General features: G+C 29.2%; 1 protein-coding gene across 3 annotated transcripts in view; it reads right to left on the bottom strand.

Annotated features, from left to right (window-relative positions):
* LOC128999703 (neuroligin-1-like) overlaps positions 1-21,974 on the bottom strand; it is a 231,835-nt gene that overhangs the window by 63,566 nt on the left and 146,295 nt on the right. The window contains exon 3 of one of the 3 annotated variants that reach the window (XM_054426340.1): positions 13,361-13,404. The exons of the other annotated variants lie outside the window; for them this stretch is intronic. The gene's annotated coding sequence lies outside the window, so the exon portion shown is untranslated. The remainder of the gene's footprint in view (positions 1-13,360; positions 13,405-21,974) is intronic. 3 annotated transcript variants of the gene reach the window in all.

Raw genomic sequence — 21,974 nt, 5'->3', positions numbered from 1 at the left:
GACATGCCATACACTTTTTACTGTATTTCTCACTTGTAAAAATTTTTTGTGATACATTTCCATTGTTTAACTTTTATCCAAATACACCCTACACATCCAACATTTCGGGTTTCGGTAAATCTTTTGTAAATATAACAAGCAAGAAAAAAAATTAAATATTTTATTTATGTTGTTGAGTATTACTTAATTTTCTGTAGGCCTAGTATAATGTTTTCAGTTGTCTACCATCTGTATTGCCACCCAGCTGGATTGTTGCGGGCTTTGCTAATTAGGCCCTTATGTAGGATCAAAGGTCTCTTTGAACGTCTGTACGACATCTTAGGATATGTGATGCCACCCATAGGAACTTAGTACACGTGGTCGGCTGGCTATGGTGTACTAAATTTGGTACACAATAAATACGAGAATAACATGATCGCATCCATTCAATAGAGATGATCTCGTACATGGCTGGTTGCCCATAAAGATAATACTTTGATTATTTTTCTAGTAAAAAAACTGGCCTTAATTACTGCATGAATCATTAAACCTAATTTTACACACTAGTCCAGCATTGATTTAAAGCTTAAAACGTACAAGAGCTTGAGAGCTTGTGCCTGTCCTAGCGAAGTGATAATGTAAAAGAAAATAATTTTACGTAATTGTTTATTAATTAATTTGTTGTCAATGTTGTTTACTTTTTTATAGTTTATCTCTGTTAAATGTCAGCCAATTTTTTTTTTTTTTTTTTTATCTCTGTAGCACAAGAGCAATTTTTAAAACGGTGTATACCGTTGTTTAAAAAAATAATTAGAAATGATTGCAAAAGCCAATGGCAACCAACGGGTAAACTCCGAAAATAAAAGAAAGGACTCTAATATAACGGGTACAGTTTCTTTACTGGGCTATGCTAATCGATTGAAACAATCGAATTGAAAATATTGATTAATAATCGATATGTTTTAATATATTTATTATCAAATTAAACTATCTTAACCTAACCTAACCAACCAAACTTGCTGATAGTGAAAAAATTGCATTAAGGTTTACTAATCGAATCGATAGTTTCAATTGATATTAGCATAGCCCAGTTAAGAAACTGTACCCAATATAACTTTAGAACATTAGATTTATAAACGAAGGAAACATGCAAGAAAACAATTTTACAGGTACAGAAGTGAAAAAAGTATTAAAATGGGTTGAAGCTAAAAATATACAACAATAATTGAAATAACAGAACTAACATTTGTTCTGCCATTAGAAAATAGCTAATTCGTCAAATAAACTAATAACATGGTCAACCACAACCAACCGTGAAACCAATTTAAATGATGGTTACAGTTGGTTAAATGCATGAAATAAAACCATTTCATTTTCATTGGTGACGGTGGCTAGCCAAACGTTAAATGTGATCCCCCAAAGCTATGTGAATAATACACATATACCATATATTACGATATTTTCAAAAAAAATTTGAGTTCATGAATAATATAATTTTACGTGGCTATACATTTTATAAAAAAAAAAACTCCAACTATATTGGCAACAGAAGGAACGTTCTAAGAGGTATGCATTTTTTAAGGTTATTTTATGCTTCAGTTAACCACGATGAAAGATATTTACAAAGGAAATATTATATTAATTAAAAGCAGTTGGTGATTTGTATGAACAAATTGTAATAGAAAATATATTAATTAATTGGATTTGGTAGTGGTAAAAATATTCCAGAGATTGAGAGTTTTCAAACTGTTGGAAAAATCACTTTCATTCGTTTCCAAAATGGGCACCCAAACGCTCCTTTGTGAATCGTGGGCCTTGACAAAAGTGTGCTATTACTTAGCTTTAACTTACAAAATGGCTGAGAAATCTTTATTGTAACATTTCTACCATTAAACCTACTTAGCCCCACATTATAGTAGTAGTTAATTTATTTTAATATGAGTATTTATTTATTGTATCATAGTCGTCTGCTGATGTTATCTTAGCAACGCATTTAGATTATTCTTGTTATTGGGTTTTAGAGGAAGTTACACCTCATTGTAACTTTTATAATAAATTATTTTTCTTTTACTTTAATAATGGTAAGTTTATTTAAAATGTGGCAAACAACCACGACCAAATATATAGAAACAGAGACATTGAAACACACCTCAGTGGCTTATAAAGGTGTGTTTGCACTTACTTAATATTTTAAAGATAATAAACAAGAAATATGGACTTATTATCAACTATTACAATTGTATTAAACATGTCAGTTAGTCATCTTCTGCTGACTGTGTTAGTACATTGAGTGCTGAATTTACATTGATTCATCATAAACTCAGAAAATTAGTTCGTTTTCCGATCTACGGCAGCTACTACTTTTTGTATTTTGAACTGAATAAGAGTAGAATGTAAGTAAAAAATTAATGATCTTTGTATCAGTGTTAATGATCTGGTCAGTGTGTTACTGGTTCAGTATAATTTATCAAAATCCCAACCATCAAGATCTAATGGTCCAATTTTGAACCATCAAATAGCTACTAAATCTTCTCAGGATTGAACGTAAAACTGTCTAATTACCTCCAGACTCAGCTATTGGTTACAAAAATCGTTGTCAACTGTGCAGGCAAACTTCTATGATGTGCCGGAATATTATGGACCACAAATGCCACCAGGGGACCTTCTATCAACTACCTGTGTTACAATGGAAGTTGTTGTTACACTGTTCATACTATGATAATCTTTCAGCAGCAGTTTATTAAAGGAAAATCCCCGTTACAATATTTGTTATTTGTGCTAGAATGCGTACGAGTAATTATATTTTGGAAAGGTTTAAGTAATTTTGGATGAGAAACCAACTTGAAAACAAAAAATATACAAAATAGTTTATATAATATGATAAAGCTGAACTAAATATACATTGATATACATTACAACTGATGCTTGTTGCTTTTTTATGTTTTATATATATAGTGAAAGAAATACTTGAACGAATTATTAACGTCTATCAGTTAATATTTGTCATTGAGTACTTTGGCCATCTGCAACGAGAAAAAAAATTTTACTGAATGGATATTTTAAGAATGGTAAATTACTATATTTGGCTTAAATTGTAGCAACCTAAAGGTAACTTCAGGTTAGTGGATTAACCCAGGTAAATGTCTGCCGTCAAGGGCTTAGAATTTACAATAATGTAAATATAGACATATATTTATTAATTGATTTACTATTATTGTGATGTCGTATAGTTTCTTTCTTTCTAGTATTTATTATATAGGTGTTTATGTTACTCGGTACGATGTATGTCTTTTAGTACATATAATATTACTGAATTATTAAAAGCACAGAATAGTTTTTACAACACAGATGAAAATCGTGTAGGTAATATAAATAAATATTCAAATTTATCTAACTAACTTTATTCAGTTATCAATTCAATTGTTTATACACTTAAACTGTTAATCAGAATACAAATGAATATAGATTTTTCATATATTTTTATGTATACTCTGATCCAGAAATGCAACATTAAGAGTTTATACGAACTAGGGGAACAAGCTCATAATGCCATTATGTATTCAAAACTCTACAATATCCTAGGTCAAATGTAATTAGTACAATGTACTTTATCCCTATAAAATATGACAGCTAATGTCAATTTCCTCGTTCAGGACTATCCCCAATATTTACATCCCAGTGGATGTATTTAGTATAATAATAAAAAAAATTTTCGGAGTGGCACTAAGTATAAGGTTTAAAATCTCTTAGTTTAAAGATAGCTCTTAAGCTACAAGAATCAGTAAGATGGCAGAGAAACTGAAACTACTGAAAGTAACCTGCTGATGGACTGAAGCAATGGATTGATGAACTGTATACCCTACATACTAGCGAAATTGTATTTTTCAATTATAATTAATTCCTTTTAAAGTAAAAACGTTCGAATAATATGAGTTAGCTCGTTTGTTACGTAATTCTTTAAATAGGCCGCCAACCTCTTTAAAAAAAAAAAAAAAAAAAAAAAAAAAAAAAAAAAAAAAAAATTATACTATTTTAATTCTAAAAAGTAGTTTTTTCTTATCATAAAGATATGAAATGGTCGAATGGGTTTAAAATACACGTCAAGTATTTACAATGCATACCTTAAGTATTGTGTTTTATTGAGGTAAAAATAAATTTAAAATACTTGCACGATGGTCACAAAGGTTTGTTGGCATTGTCTGAGCTCAGATCGAATGAAATTTCTATTTTAAGTCCTTTGTCAATACACTTAAAGGTATTCTAGTGGTTTTCAATATTTCAAAATGGGCAAAGTAAAAAGTTCATTCACTTAAACTATACATTTTGTTGTATTGTAGTTGATTTTAATGCTTGGTAGTTAAAATACAATCCGATTCTGAATTTTTTTTAATTTGCAAAATTAAAATACAAACAACATAAAAATATATAAAGAAAATTTAATAATATATTTAAATCTATATATTTTACAAAAAATAGTAATATTGTTATTAGTTAAGTTTTATAGTATTCACGAATGTTATAACTTAAATGTAATCCTACGTCCATAGTGTTTGTTGGATATTTTAAAATTAATATTTTATCGTGTTATCACTAAATTCTTCATTTTTGAAATAAACTAGTATATTCTACAATATATTTTAATGTTTAGTTAAACAAACAACAATAAGTTAAGAATTCGACAATCGGTAATTTCGAGTCAGGCAACATTAGTAATTTGCAATATCCGATAAACCAATGAAACAGATATCCCCAAAGCCAATACCACAATTATTGCATTATTAATGTATTTACATGCTAAACCACATTGGAGGTATTATGTTGGGTTACTATGGACTGTATGAGTTTCTGATAATTATCGGGTAATTGGTAACAGATTTTCTTGTATATTAACGACATTTTTATTGTCTTAGGACATAGTTATTTCAAGATGATATTTAGGAAATTGTGGAAGAAAAATTAAGCAAAAATTAATATTAAATAGTAAATTAACACTTCATTTTCAAATACTTTTCCACTATTTTGTATTTTAAATAACATTTTAGACTAAAGACCATCTTTACCTGATAGGATGGCTTTGCAGATTAAAGACCAGTTGCTAACGACATATTAACACTGACATGCCCATTTGTGCTATACCATATAATTCCTTAGAGTTTCTTTTAGATCGTCACAAATATGTTTACGTGAAATAGAGTTAAATGCCAAACTACCATGCTGTAGAGTCTATAATCGTACAAAGATAAAGATTGACACAAACCATGTTGCAGGAATGAAATAATGTCAAAATTCAGAGGTGCAAAAATGTAATTTTCTCCTAAGATTAATTTCGTGATGGTTGACACGGTACAATTGGAGTCAGACAAAGTTGAGTGACAGGTGTAATGACTTCTAACAATTTCAAAATTGATGTTCGTTTTGGATTGACACTGATATTTTAAGTTCCAACCTTTTTTAATAACTGAAACTACGTTAACTTAACTTCAGCGTAAATGTTCACCTCTCCATCCGCTTCTGTATAATATAATTTGTGTGTCTGTATGCACATCTGTATGTATCAACAAATCGCTCATATGTCATCGCTTTCATGTTTAAGAAGATTTCTTTATTCACTACTTGGGATTTGAGTATATTTTCGTATATTTAAAGAATGCCAATATAGTATATAATTGATCACAAAAGAGAAGCAAGTACATGGTTATACTTAAAATAATTATTATCCAATATTTAATTTAAAAACGTTATATAATCTAACACAAATGTACAAGTATGTTACGTTAAGCTATGCTTGTATACTTACCGTGTCATTTATTATAATAAAATAACCGTTACAGTAAATAATTATTGTTATTTAGCAGTTTTCCCGGCCTTTAATTAATATTTTGTACACCCCTTCATAGAAGCATTTCACTATTATTAAAGGTACTAAATAATAAAAAAGATCTGAAAATACTTCAAATTTTGCTTTACATATTAGGGCTCATATTAAATAAGATTCATAAGGGTTTTTTTTCTATTTATAGTTAAGAAATATTAACTAATTTTTTTAAAATTATTGATCAGTAATTTATAAGTTTTAAGAAGGCTCAATCAATGGCTTATACTGCAGTGTGTTGTATTGCATCAGCAACAAATGTAAGCCATTAAAAAAATTAGTAGTCGATAAGTGTTTTTACATTTAAATTGAAACGTCAGAAAGAAAAGCCCTGAAAATACTACAAATCTACGTTATCGGGGACCAACGTCAGCTACAAAACGGTTCACTAAAAACCAATTCTGGCTCTCGGTCGTGCCTTGAATTCTAATTGGTTATTTTCCCCTAACTGATTTGATGAGAAATTCGATTATTCCAGCTAGTTATTGTTATTGTTTAATAAAAGGCTAAAATTAATACATGATCAGACATAATGACCACAAATTAATCTGTAAATATGGAATATTTAACATAAGCTAATATATGAGTTGGTATTATACTTATAAAAACAATTGAGATTTTCGTAAATAAATCCAACTATTTGTATTGACAGAGCTTTTTAAACATCAATTAAATGTCCTTCCATATTGTTACATTCATATTGATGAATTATTATGAAAATGATTGCTTAGAGTTCTGGTTAATTTGCACTATCACACGATGCTTTCAATTTATACTGGATGGCTAAATTTAAATTTTTAGTTTTGAGTAAAATCAACATCAGCCAATAAGTATTAGTTATTTGTAAATCACCAAAAAATATGGTTAATCGAGAAGTTTGATACAATAATGCCTGTTACTGAGTAAAGAAATCCATGTATCTTTCAAAGGTACGATAAATATCTAAATGAAACATTGTGACTTTAAATCAATCAAATAAAAATTGAAACAGTTGTGATACTTTTTATGCCATATAAATCACTTGAGTTACCTGTGTTATAGCAATCCTAGTATAACACAGGTAACATAATATCTGTGTATGTTTGATTTAATTATTCTTTTTAATTTAACAATTTTATTTTTTTATAAATTGGTAAAAAAAACCTTTACTATTTACAGGGGTTGGGCGTTGCCCTTTATCAAGATATTGTCCAACATTACCGGATACGGAATTAAGCACTTTTATAACGTTCGCCAATGTTAACGGCACTATTGACGGCAGTGCAACATTAACGGTCCTGATGCGATCATAATCTACCAATAATGGGTTTATAATGTAACCGAACCAACCAACTACGGCACTGGTTCTATATTATATGTCCGAGCTAATGTAACTATGTATATGAAATAATAATAATACAGCCACAATGGAAGAAAATATTTTTTGTACAGCAATAACAGACATTTTGAATTTTTGAAGAGTGGTAAACACTTCTATTTGTTTTGTTTGTTCCTGAGGAAGGCTAATGCCGAAATATATAACTTTTTTGTGAAAAGTATGTGATAAGTTTATTTTTGTAATGATTATCCGTTTAGCAATACTATTTTTTTTTTTTTTTTTTTTTTTTGTCCTAAGGACTCCAGGCACGAGCCTGGGATTGTTTTTCACATTACTTCAGGCTAGACCTAGGGGTTGCGGCATTATCACTTAGATAGATAAAATCCATTGGTGACTTGGCAGGGATCGAACCCGGGACCTCAGGGATTGAGTCCCGTGCTCTAACCACTACGCCAGCTCGCTCCCCCTTTTAGCAATACTATGAAGCAACTATACATTTTAAATAACGAGTGACACATAAATAAAATCTGTTGACAACTTGATTATTTGTAAAGTGTGTCAAGGACCCGAAAGTTTGACCTTATTTAGGGGGTTATGCAAAAATATAAACTAATTATAACTGCACAACTAGGTGTAGTGTAGGTGTAGTGGTTTAAAATTAAGGTCTGATAGTTATTAAATAATCGGTGAATTTTTCGTCATTTTCTTTCCACTCCTCGTAGTAACAGTTTGTATGGCTTATGTAACACAAACACAATGTATTTTAGTTTCTAGACACTCAGTAAGGAAAAGTAAACAAGAGTATTTTGCAACTGTTAACTACACGACCGAGAGAAGCGCTGCGGCGTACCGCGACAAGCAAGGCGGATGTTGGTTTAATATTTACGACCAAACACAGCTCAGCTCCAAGCCGATCTGGGTAATCTGATCCTAGCTACGCTCACTTGGAACTGCTATGTAGCTGCTAGCTAAAACTGAAACTTCAATACAGAGGATTAAATTTTAATCATAAAGTTACGTTTTTAAAATTTATTATGGTCATGGTTAGCACCAAAAATGTGTGAATTTAAGTTTTTTTTTTATAGAGAGTAAAAAAACGTATATTGTATGCAAGGATATTTTAAACAACGTAGCAATGGCCTAATTGTGAAGATTATTGAGTAAGTAGGATCGTTTTGAGAATGTTTAGCCATATCATAATTAATATATAATTTAATTTAACAATACAACAGAAATTGTCGCTTTGATGAGCTTTTATAAACGGCACAGAGAGACAGATTAGGACATAGGAGTGATTGGTTAAAATTTTCCATCCAATCATCAGGAATTAGATTGTTTCGTAGAATAGTCTACAGTTACTGTCACATAAGGTTTTTTTTAAACAAACAGCTTCGTATATGACCCATCTGTTTAATTCCGATATATAACCAGGATGTTTTTTGCCAATGTTTTACTGTTATATTTTGTAAGTCAATTATTTGGTTAAGTTGACAGCTCAAAGAACTTTCTTTTGATAATTTTAATTTTCTAGATTTTTTCTGTTGCATTTTCTAGGCAAACAAATAAAAAAATGAAAAGTAAACGCACGAAAAAGTACCTTTTGGGTACAAATAAAAAACAGGAGTCTAAACTATTTTTTTTAGAAATTACGAATGACAGTGATTGTTTGCATACATAATCTCCATGTACATACATTAACTGCAAGTGATACTGGAAACTTCAACATAATAACATCTATTTTGTAGGAATATTATCATGAATTGTCCTGTGTTAGGTTTTTAGAATTTAACTGGTTTTTTTATGATTAAGAATCAAGTTTGTTATACGTTAAGGATCCAGGAGTAGCATATTCATCAATTATGTTTGCTCCAAGTATGTTTTAAGGTTACGGTAAACTTGTAAGGAAGACAGAGTTGACCTCTAAGAATTATCTGTTAATGTTACAAGTAAAGTTTTCATGTAGAGTAGTTAGCTTATTTAATTTAGTGGTCAAATGGCAAAAAGGACAACAAAATATTTAGCATGTCGATACCTTGTTGCCTTAATTGAGCGTATTATAATACTTGTATAGACAACCATTCCTTAAGATATTTCGTTCCTGTTTTTTTTAAAGATCACGGCAAGTGCGACATATTTGTATTTCAGTAAGCAATCTACGATAGTTAGTTTTGTTACCAACTAAAAGCTGCCAATACTTATTAATCATTGCTTCTTATTACTTATTACTTGTTTTAAGTGTAATTAGACATATTTTTATTAAATTTTCGTAAATTTGATAACACGTAAAATGGTAATCAAGAAATTGTGTAATTATTAGTTTTGGAAATAGGACTTAATCTATGCTTTGTTTGAAAAACTGAATTCTACATAAAAGGTGTTCTAAACAGTCTACGAAAAGGAAATGTACAGTTCTTAACCCAGGTTTAATGAACAGTTTGGTAGTCCAGAGAAGCTGAACACCGAAAGAGAATAAATCTCTTTGGGCGTGTTATTTATGCCCTGAACTCCTGTAGAATAACATTAAAACTGAAACTTTGACCTTTGATCGTGGCCTGTCAGTTTTTGTTTTATTATATACAACCACAACCTATGTTTATTATTAGGATTAGTTTGTAGAACCAACCTTGAATGATCCCAAAACATAACATAACAACCTTATGTTGTTGTAAAAATTTCTATTAGAAGTGTTTATATCCATCATGATGAGTAATAAAACCAAACTTATTTTTAATAGCCTTATTTCTGTTGTATTATATATACTTTTTTATTTCAATTTGAAAAGTTTTCTGTAAGAATGTCCGTAAGAAAAACCAACCCACATACTAAGTCATAAGACCAATATTATATTTCTAATGGCTTTGTTTTTACAGTATTTTTTACACACTAGCTTTTTATTATACACTCTTTCACTGTAAGGTGTAGTTTTTTGTTTGGTTTTTAAATAAGATAAAAATTTCAAACAAACGTAGGTTGTTTGCCTGGTTTTCTCTCTGTCTGTCTGGAAAGGATTTTTATAATATAAGCATAACTGTTATTACCTTTAGTGATTTATTTCTATTTTACTACATAATTAGTAACATGTAGAGTATATATTACTACTTATGTATCCACAAAAGGTATCAATAACCTAATTTGTACTAATTAAAATTTAATATCGTACACCTTGTATATTTAGTAAACGAGCAATATAAACTGGAATAAATATTTTTTAATGAGTATACTAACCAAGTAAAGGGGACAAACAATAAGTTTGTATTTTGATTTGTTTTTTGAGAAAACAGGCCAGTTTCTGAAATGTGTAAGTTATTTAAACTACCAATGACGTAAGATTAATTATTCTTATAAATTAAGGGTCGATGTATTTATCTTTTTGTTTTTTTTTATTACTTTCCAAACAGACCTTAATTAATCTTGTCAAACCTCATTTAAATTCTGGCTGAAATGGATTTAGTAAACGATATAAAAATAGTATAGTATATGATAAAAAAACGCATAATACGAATGAATTGTTAAATAATCAAATTAAAATTAAATTCTGAAAGTGAATTTGCCTCAAGAGGTCAAGTGTTGAGCAAAAGTATCATCAAGAATACATTTTTCTCGAACGTAGTTTTTTTCTACGTAAAATATGTATATTATGTGAGGAAAAAGCCATACTTTTATTACTGCTTATTTGTGTTCGATGTACCTTTTTGTAGATAAATTATGTTTTTTCTTTGCAGTACTATAACTTTTAGAATGTTAACTGTACAATTTGTGGCAACATTAACGTCCCTGATGCGACCATAATCTACCAATAATGGGTTTATAATGTAACCGAACCAAACACATAACACCAAAACATAGAACCGGTTCCAAATAATAGTTTACAGAGGCAATGTAACTATGACTTAAAACTATAATAATTCGACCAAAGTTGGCAATTTCTATATATTTATATGGCCCAAACATAATATATTATAAATGTCTAATGACACATAACATGTTTTTCAATCCGGCAACTCGTTCATTATTTTCAAGTGTGGTACAGAATTCCGAAAGCCTAATCTTTTAATTTGAAAACGGCTGCAAACATTTCAAAATTGTTTGATATGTATAACTTCGTTTCCGTAAACAGGAAAGTCTGACAATTATCGATTTATGGTTTCGCAGAAATATTTGTTTATTGGTACTGTACTTACTACGATAATAATTGTATTATTGTTAGTCACTTATCGGTCAACATGGCCTGTAAAAAAGCATTGTATTGATATTTAATGATCTACATAAAAAAAAAATTTAAAAAAATTATTTACTGACTTAAGCTTTTTGTTAATTTTATTATCAAGGAACAAACAAATGTCTACTTTAAAAAAGGCACGAGCTAAAAAGTTGTAACAGCATTACGAAACCTCAACTAGAAATGTATAATGTCCAAAGGTGGATTTATCGACAGTTATTGATGTGTAGATAGCAGACAAACATGACCAATCTCTATGACATTTGCACAATCACATCAATCAATATCCACAGGTTCATCTGGGAAGTTATTAATGAGATGGACAAGCGTGCTATATGACCAAAACCATCGCTACTATGTCTATTTGAGGGTTTAAATTGCAAGTCCATAAGCAGAAATTAATTGATTCTGATGATAGCAATAAGCTAAAAAATACCATACTCAAAGATTAATCCAATGAAAATGGCCAACACATGTACAATATACGCATATACACTGTTATATGTTGTTAACCTTGGTTTTCCTTTTAGGCATATCGGAAAAAAACACTTAAATTTAATTATTGTATTATAGGTCTTTAAATAATAATTTTATAATTTTCCTGATTACATTTCATTCCTTTGTATTTCTATAGACTTATTTCAGTAGTTTCACTACCTAGGTGGAAAAATACTTAATTACTTTTAATTGTTACATGGTAAGTTTCTAAAATCAAAGGTAGGTGTGCAGGACATCTCCCATTAAAGGACAAAAGGATAAAGACAGTAATATTTATATAATTATTAATCGATCAATCTGTTTCAAAAGGAAAAGGAAAATTAAAAACAAGTTTTTGTTTAAAGCACCATTGAGAAAGTATTAGAAGGATAATTAAAGGGTTAATTGTATTACGATTCACTTTTTTAAGTGTCATGAGATGGGAAATACCAACACAAAGATGAGGTATTAGTTTGCTTACTTAAGTAATCACATGTACTAAGAAGTAATAATTTAAGGTTTTCTCTGATCCTCAAGTATTTTAACTAACCTCAAAAGAGATCTCACAAGTTCGGAGAATTCTGGTATTTTATAGATGCATTAACATAGCGTAAGGTGGATTTAATTATGCTAAAACATTCAATGGTGTTGATAAATCTAGATTTAGTGATGTATATTATATACATGAGATTAGGATATGTTGTTCAATTAATTTTGCATAGCTATAAAACAAATATTTAGCTTTGAACGTATTTTTTTTTAATAAGAAATGAATAATATTACTAAAAATATATCTTGTTTCAAAAACTTAATCTGGTGTGTAATAACATCTAAATCGCTCGTTTGTTTGACATCAGCCTCACAAATGCCTTATCACGATTTACAACTTCATTTACAACATCCGCTGGACCGATTAAACCCGTATTTCAAGTCTAGTGACCGTATTATTGCTATTACAGTAATCGGCTCTGTTTGAAAAGCAATGGGGTTTTCAAGTTAATTTTATAATTTGTAGTTTTGATGATCAAAATAATAAACACTTTTCCTACGATATACTGTGATTTATGAGTTTTAATATGATCTTTGATGCATGAAAACGGACAAAACATGTTGTAGTAACTTTCTAATGATATTAGAAATGAGTTTCCGAAACAAATATGCGCGGGAAATTACCGTATCTTATCTAATTGAGAACTGAAACACTGAATTTATTTAAAACCACCTGATTAAATAATTTCTTCCTGAAGTATTTAAATCATCATATTTTTAAAGTTTGTATTATATATTTACATTTGTGCTTATATTCATATGTATTTAATGGACCCGTAGGGAACATTACGATTATCACAAATAATGTTTCAACAATGCTAAACAATGATATTATTCATTTACAATTCATACGGTATCTTCAAGGAAACGTAAAAAAATACAAATAATAAAAAAAATTACGTCTCTATGTTTTACTAATAAATTTTTGTTCTATTCGTCAACCTACCTTTGTAATTATTGGATTTTTCTTTTGTGTGGTCGACGAAATACCTGAAATAACATACTGATATTAGTTCAAAATCACATCAGGTTGTGAAATATAGCTTCGAAATGTATGGGTGTATAAAAGCTTTCAACAACAGTACATTTGTATGAATCCCAATCAAATCAGTGTAATGGAGGGCTATAAAGCTCAGCAATACAGCAAACGTTAATAATCCTTGCTATTACAGTAAACAATTTTCAATTTTGCCTTGTATTCCACATATTGTAAGTTTTAAAATTAAAAACCAAGACAAAATAAATTACAGAAAATATCCGAAAGCTAGGAAGTTCTTAAAGTAGACTTTATTGGTTCATTATATTAGAGCTTGGTTATAATATAAAAAAATTGACAAACGTCATAGCTATTGACTGGGTTAGGATACAAACTATACCGACATACTTGTATGAAGAAAACATATTTCTCTAACCAATGGTGATAATGATTTCGATCTTCAGCACACTTAACAATAATACGACTTATATTAAAATGATTTAATAAAATTATATAATTTCTAGATAACAATTCATTGCTATCACGGAAAGTTTTACTTTCACATCAATCAATCTTTTTTGTAAAACATCAAAATCTCTTCATCCTTAAACACTTTGGTACTCTCTTTTTTAATTTTTTACCCTCCATACCTTCGAAAAATAATAAAACTAATCAGTTATGGTCACCAAACCATTTTAAAGCAACCCAATAGACGCACATGTAGTTTTTTGTATGTCTGGTGATTTCACAAACTAATAATACTTTTGAGATATTATAGTTTTGCTTATTGTCGAGTCTACTAAATCATCATATGTTAGGCTTTCTTTTAACGTATATCATTATTACAGAATGAATTGTTGTTCTTTAACGCCAGATATCTTGAGTTAAAATATTTATGTCTATGCTGACACAATATTTTACAACATTATTACCAAGAATTTAGTAAACATAAGATACCCCAACCACAAAAAACCAACAAACTAAGCAAATTTCCATTTACCTGATTGTTTGTTTCACAAACACAATCCCCTAAAATTACAGATTTATTATTGTTTTAATACCATTAACTATAATGAGAAATTAGGTATACTGATACAAAGAGGTTAAATAAGGTGTGTTCATTAAAGAAATTGTGATAGCCTAGTATGATATAAACACATTTTGCGAATTATTCATTCCATTAACAAGAAGAATATATAAATTTATTTATTCTTCATAAAAATATCATTGGAATTTTAAATTTTTAGTTTAAAAAGACATTTTCCTTAATTTTTGTTGATTTACAAAAACTTTTTCATGTATTTAATATATTAATTTCTTAAGCTCTAAACATTTTTTAAGGTCAAAAATGGAAAACACATTTTTACCACATAAAACTCTCTTTAAATGCATCTTCATGTATTCCCATCATGCTAATTGGACTCGTTCGAATACATGTTTGTACCAATTTTCTTCAAAATCGGATCATTTTTGCTTGAGTTATCGTGCTAATGGACATATGACAAATCAATTTTCAACCAATCTACAAATAAGTATTTATTATGAACCTTTCACAATAACTTGAATCGGTTAAAAATCAACTCTACTAAGGAATAGACATCAAGTATTATTTTATACCAATTCCTAATATACAGAATAAAATGTTTTGATCTAAATTATACAATTCAATACGTCATAAACTATCAGAGTGCATGGATATATTTAAAATTGAATTATATTAAAAAATAGAAAACCTGTTTATGAAACATACAAACATCATATATATGATTTGAATATCCCAAGTAATATGAATGCTTGCAGTACTTTGTAGACCGGAACCATTCTAATCTGTGTAATATCGCCTGCCACAATGTCCCTTATGAGGTTTCCTTGTGGTTTCTAGGCTGCATGTTACAGTTGACACTAGGAATTATACTCCATAATTGTTGTAATTGGTCTATAATTACTTATGAATAGTTTGCCTTGAGTTGAATGCTGTTGGTTCAATTTAATAAGTGTAATTGCAAAGTACAGTATTCAAGAACGACATTGCTGGATTAAATAGGATTACAGGCTAAGGAGGTATAGATGTTGTTTGGTAAAAGTCTAAGTTAAAAAGATCCCCACTGCAGCAATCCTGCAGAATAGGTAAATTCCCATTTGCTTGATTGATTTTCTCAAAAATATTTCCTTAGAAAAGTCATAATAATTCCCTATTTAAATAACGTTCGTTTAACGAGTACCTAGTTTTGCTGCTACAGAGAACAAAGTAACAGGTTTTTATAAGTAAAATATTATTACCTATTACTTTTGTATGAAGTAAATACAATTTCCAAATTTGATCAAAATATGGCCATAAACAAGAAAACTTACCAGTTAACTTATTCTCTATAAGAATAACATTGCAATTTCAAATTTTCAGTATTTTTTCATTTACGATTACTCAGTTTTTTTCCTTTTTAGAATAAATAGAAAGAAACTGGAAATTGTAATGTTTTTGGGTTCAAATTACCATATTGAAACCACCAAAAAGTCCTTTTACATTTTTATATCATAATGACTCGAAAATTGTTTAGATTTTTATGTAGGTTTACACGTTTATATGAAATTCCTTTAATTGTATATTTTTTTCTTGAGTTATCGTGCTAATATTATTCTATGAAAATAAATATACAATTGAAATTATAGTGTTCTTGGCCCCAATTGACCTCAATGTAGGAAAAAAGTCGGTTCCGGGTCCAGATCCTACCATGAGACTAACGATAATATTCCCTTACTTATCATATTTTCCATATTTTCATTTGTGGGATATTCGCTAAGAATATAAACATTTTAGAAACGGTTCGGTGGTAATATAATAACTTTTAATTGTATGAATTTCAATAATCTAATAACGTAAGCCAATAACTTCAAAGGTACACGTATTGCCATCTTACATATGTTCTAAACAATAGCAATCTTCCACGACCATTTTTCATCCAAAATAATAGTGTGTATAGTGCAAAACACCTAAAAGAATCTGTACGAATCATGTAACACATTTTGAAGGACATTTAAAACAATAACACCCATTTGTGGGTAACACATACACACTATATTTCCACACGAAAGCGGGTTGTGGTAGAGAGGCTATTTGAAACGGCAAAAGACATTCAATGGAAACAGATGGTCTCAAAACTGTCTCTATTGGTTGTTTCCCTCAGGGCACTTGAGGTGCTTTTATGTTGTGATTATTTCCACGACAAACTGTAGGGAACTGTTTTATTTAATATATCTCGGCAAGTATCAGTAGAAATTGATGGGGTATTGTTTGAAGGAAGGTTACTAATACTAGCCAATTAGTTTAGTAATGATTATTGTATTTCATTAGTATTAAAATTAATGCCAAATGTTTACATTGGTGTATTTAATAATCGATTACTAATTATTAATTACAGTTAATCATGCTTGTAAAACATTAAACAATTTGGCATTTTAGAATAACATTTGTCCTACAACAGTCAGTGTTATCATTATAATTATTTTACTTCTAAACCTGAATCAGGAAAACAAATTCTGACCAACATAAAACCCCATAAAAACCTCGTTCTCATATTCCAATAATGGGTTTTTCCCGTCACTATTTCAAATACACGTTCACACATACGTTTACAAGTTTAATATACAGAATCAAGGTTGATATTAAACAGACTTGAATTATTGAGCAAACAGACACACATATATGTATATTAATTTGTATTGATATTATTGGCCTCCGTTAACATCATATCGAAAAGGTCACAGGGTCTCGGAACTAGGTCTCACAATGAGCTCTGCTACAACATTCATGAAAATAAACATAAATTAACAAAAAGATTTAACTGTAATATTTACTGAAAGTAATATTTTAACAGATATTTTTTCATTTAAGAATTTGCAGTTTGACGAGAAGAAAATGTTTTTGAGAGAAGGAAACCCCTAACAGATCGCCTGCAGCTGTCCTTGATTTACTGGTGGAAGTTTTCATCGTGAAATGTATCAATATTTCTTTATACTGTCACATATATTGTAACATATGATTGCAGCTTGAAAGCTAAAAGTAAAGGTATGGAATTTTGTAATGCTAAACTTTTGACACACTAACCTTTTTTGTTATAAAAATGTTTTACTTAAACATGATCAATGTTTCAACATGTTAATTTCTTACAGGTGTTCAGTTATCAGAATAATACTGAGTAGGAACAATTATTCGATCTATTAGGCCTGAAATAAGGTTATCGGAAAGTTATGTCTAGACGTGTCCAATAACGTGACCTGCCCATCGCAAGTATCATTTCCCTAAAACTAGAAGGTCTACCAAAGCGTCCTAGACCGTACGAATTCAAAATTTGGTATTCACCCTAATTTACAATAATTAAATGCAATCATACAGCTAAATTTCAATAAAATAAATCGTAGTTATACTAATTGTAAAAATATTTTGCTTTATGTTTTAGATTGTTATTAGGTATCCATAAAGACAATTATTATCTTTATTTATATATAAAATAAATACCTAAGTAACCATAAATACCCCCGCCGCAGCAAACCTGCCGACTAAGCGAATTTCCATTTGTCTGAATTGATTTTCAGTTAAATATATTTTAATAACATTAGGTTTAAAGAGTACCTAGGTTTGCTGCTACAAGGAAACTAATAAAGTGTGTTTTTGAGTAAAATATTGATAGCTTAGTACAAAATAAATAAATTTGCCAAGTTTGATCAAAATATATTCATAAACAAGCAAACTACAACATTTGACAATATTCTCCATAAGAATAACATGGGAATTTTAAATTTACAATTTTTTTAATTTTCTTCGTTACTAATAATTGAACAAAAATACTTTTATATACTAAATTATTTGTTTTTTTAAGCTCTTTAAAAAGGTCTAAAGAGAAATTGGGAAATTTTGTGTTTTGAGGGTCAAAAGTGAGAAAAACCAATTTTTACCCCATAAAACCCCCCGTACAGCCCCGTTCCCATGGTCCGATCGTGCTGGTTCGCGAACTCATTCAAGTTTATCCCGCTGTACACCTTTAAACAAAATTTCATCAAAATCGGACAAAAATTACTCAAGTTATCGTGTTCACGGACGTATATATATATATATATATATATATATATATGTCTATATATATACATATATAAAAATTTGAACGAATAGTGTTTTTGGCCTCTGGGGACATCAAAATGAAAAAGTAAATCGGTCCCGGGTCTAGGTCTTACCGTGCCACCTACGGTAATAGCTACTTCCCTATAGGGAAATTCGCTAAAATCAACAACTCCTCATCAATAACTAATGCATAATATTTCATTATTACAAACTTAACAAGAATTTAAAACATTAACAAACAAGCTCGTACTTTTTTAATGTTATATAATTGTTATGTAAGATGAATATTGTCACATGTATGTAAATACGTGGATAGAAAAGAACACTATTAACAAATTAAAACTAACTGAAGTATTCATGAAACTTATTTTAATAATTTTATTTAATTATACTCCAAAGTGTTTGTACTATAGATTGAATCACATTTGGATTAAACTAATAAACTAAATAAAACTGATGCACACAACCGCTCATCCATCCGCTGTCAATTTCAAGTTTATTATAATTATAAATAGATTTAATTTTCTGCTCAGTGTTGTGTTTAAACATATTTTTCAGGTTATTAGTTGCCATTAGCTTGATTCATAATTATAAACTAATTTTTTATTTATACTGAAGAACATTCATCATGAATAAAATTATAAAAATAATTCTTAATGCAACAATGAATACAATCTGTGTCAGGTTTTGATATGAAATATTCTTGATAGCAAAAAGGGTGGTGACTTGGGAAATGTTAATAAGTTTGAAAACTTTTCAAAACTCACAAAGTAAAACTTTTTACCGTGTTTCAAATTGTTGTTAGAAGGTTGTCAGGAATACCATTGTCAATGTTGTAAATATTCACATTTTTTATACATTTTCCAGTTTTACAACCTTAATTTTAAATAATGTTTTTTGTATTTGTAAAATGTTGCAATTATTCTAAATATCTCTAAATCACAACCTTACACTTATCTTTTTAAGATATTATATAATTCGAGTTTGGCATTATAGAGGTACAATATTTTAATTCCTTACATGCATGAATAGAAAATGAAGCAATTGAACATAAAATAAAAATGCAATTGTCTTTTTATTATAATTTTATTATATTTTATTATAAACAGTTTAGATAAATATTAATAATATTTTAATCTCTAAAACAGTACTATTCATTCATTTATTTAGGCCAGCAAACATGCTATCATGCCACTTATTAAAATGTAATATAAATTTACCTAGTACACATTGTATACATTAGCTGAAGTGTAGGAACTGTAATACACATTAGTGGCATGAAAGGCTTTCCTCTAACAATAGATACGCATCGTTGACGAAGACTCTCTATGATTTCCCTAGAGCCGTCTCTGAGCTTGCGTTTATATGCTGTATACACATGCATAACATTAAATACAGTTAAGTGATAATCACAGTGAAATTATGCACTAAAATTCACTACTACACGGGAAAATATTCGTGTTTCAAAAGTTTAATAAATTTTGTACAATATATTTTCAGAAATAGGTTGTTTTACTTGACTATGATAACAATAGTGATGTTATTTAACCAGTACGATATGTCTTTACTTTAAATTAATCAAACTTTTTTCATATTTCACAAAGGTTGTAAGTCACTAACACCTAAAATAATTTTAGGGATTCAACTAACTAGCATAAACCTAAGCTGCACTTTATGTAACAACACAACACTTTTTTAAGGTTCATTGAGTAATTTTTAAGTGTGAAAATGCGAATTGTATCATAATTAGTAACAGAAGATGAGCCTAGGTAAACTAAAAGCCTAATTCCTTTACACAGTTTTACTTTAAGTTTAAATTATATTACCACCCTCAATTGATAACGGTGGTTTATTTTTTGGATATCAAAGAATAATTTATGTTTTAAAATTGAGCTTGTCATAACGAAGACAACATTAATTCTTGTCATTGCAAATTTTCATCAAATTTTGTGCAGAATTTTTCTGTTAATATTCTTCTTAACAAACAGAATACTTGGCTGGAACTTTAAGACCTGATACGATTAATAAACGTGAATTGTTCAATTTATCACTAAACCTTATATTTATTTAATGTCAATGCCAAATAAATTAACAATTAAACACCTAAAAAGGGAAACAAATATTTTGTTTAGGTTGGTTTTTCTTCAATATTTAAATATGCATTATTCCCATTTGTATTTTTAACGAGTCTAATATTTTAAACGTTATGCCACAAATATGTATTAAATACTTTTTTCTAGCCATACGTTTTGGGTAACCAGAAAACTCGAAAGTTAATATAATGTAAATTAGAATGCCAGAAAATAATACAACAAACATAAAAATGCAAAAAATCTAAAGTGTTTATAGGGTTGTAATACACATTAGTGGCATGAAACGTGTTTTCCGTCCCCATTTTTTTACGCAATTATTCTAAATCATCACTAAGAGTAGGTTTTTAGAGTTCACCTAAATAAATAGTAGTTTTTAGCATATCACATCAACTAATGAAGAAAAAAATATATCCACAGTTAATTATAAAATAATTATAGTTGAATGATATAGGGTACAGCTATTCTTTTTGGAATCTCACATATAACGGGTTGGTTTGAAGGTCCTATATTGACACAAACTGCTGACTATTCTGCTGAACAATCCAGTCGCTGCTGATTGGATGACGAACTTAAACCAATCTCCCTTGCGTCCTAATCAATCTTTCTGCATCGCTCCCAATTCTCGCTCAAGCTAAAGGTTTCTTGTACCGTTACTTTACTAAAATTACTGATAAAAATTCCGATAATATCCCTTTGCTCATTATTGCTCAAAAGATACAGTAATATGTTATTAAATTCTTATTAAATAGGTTTTTATATTTTGCAGTGTGGATTTTATTATATATTTTATAAGTGAAAACACACACTGTACCCAGACTATTGAATTATCTAGGTAGAAGTAAGTTTAAAAACAAATATTATATTTTCCATCCCTATAGTAAATTTAAAGAAACACTATTCTTTACAATTTCACGTTTGATTTTTACTATAGCTAATGCTTCTTTTTACAAAGTAGTGTGAGAATTGCCTTAACATTGTCGTCATGAATACACAGTCCTTGGTTCAATGAGCAGTTTGGTAGTCTAGAAAGGCTGAACACCGGAAAGGTATAAATCCACGAGTCATGTTATTTACGTACCGAACTCTCGTAGGATTTTAACAAAAACTGTCCTTTTTTTCTTTGATCCAGGACTGTAATTATATTTAACTTAGTCTAATATAAACATTTTTATTAGGTTAGGTTAGATAGAGAAGTAAATGCGCAATGGTATTTAAATTATTTAATGGTAAGAGAAGCTCCTTGCACCCCAAAAATTAGTGCCGAAAATGGTAGAAAACGTTTAAACTAAATTAAAACATTAAATACTCGTCAAATATATTTTAATTCAATAACTCTCAACAACTTACAATGTTAACAAAACTACTTATATCTGAACTA

Source organism: Macrosteles quadrilineatus, unplaced genomic scaffold (assembly GCF_028750875.1).
Source record: "Macrosteles quadrilineatus isolate MER2022 unplaced genomic scaffold, UCM_ALF_1.0 Scaffold_8__2_contigs__length_117827958, whole genome shotgun sequence".
NCBI lineage: Eukaryota > Metazoa > Arthropoda > Insecta > Hemiptera > Cicadellidae > Macrosteles > Macrosteles quadrilineatus.
This window is presented reverse-complemented; position numbering and strand designations above follow the sequence as displayed.